Below are 274 nucleotides of genomic sequence, written 5' to 3'. Positions count from 1 at the left end.
TTGGGAAAAATGACTCAAGTATGAAAACTGTCGTTCCTTTACAAACCCAAAGTTTCCGGAACTTATTTTTTGTATGATTTGTTTAAAAAGGAACCTACATACATAATCATTACCTAGTTTTGATCACCTGACTCATTTTAACTCATAAAAATAACCAGAAACAACAAGTTTAAAACTAGGGGCTTAACTGTGATGTAAGGCCTTAAAAACGAGTCCTCGTAATTAGATCTGTCGTCGTTCTGAAGCACCGCGACCACAACCCACCCTTCTGCTA

The sequence above is a fragment of the Frankliniella occidentalis genome, unplaced genomic scaffold (genome assembly GCF_000697945.3).
Source record: "Frankliniella occidentalis isolate FOCC.00 unplaced genomic scaffold, Focc_3.1 Scaffold231, whole genome shotgun sequence".
NCBI classification, from domain to species: domain Eukaryota; kingdom Metazoa; phylum Arthropoda; class Insecta; order Thysanoptera; family Thripidae; genus Frankliniella; species Frankliniella occidentalis.
This window is presented reverse-complemented; position numbering follows the sequence as displayed.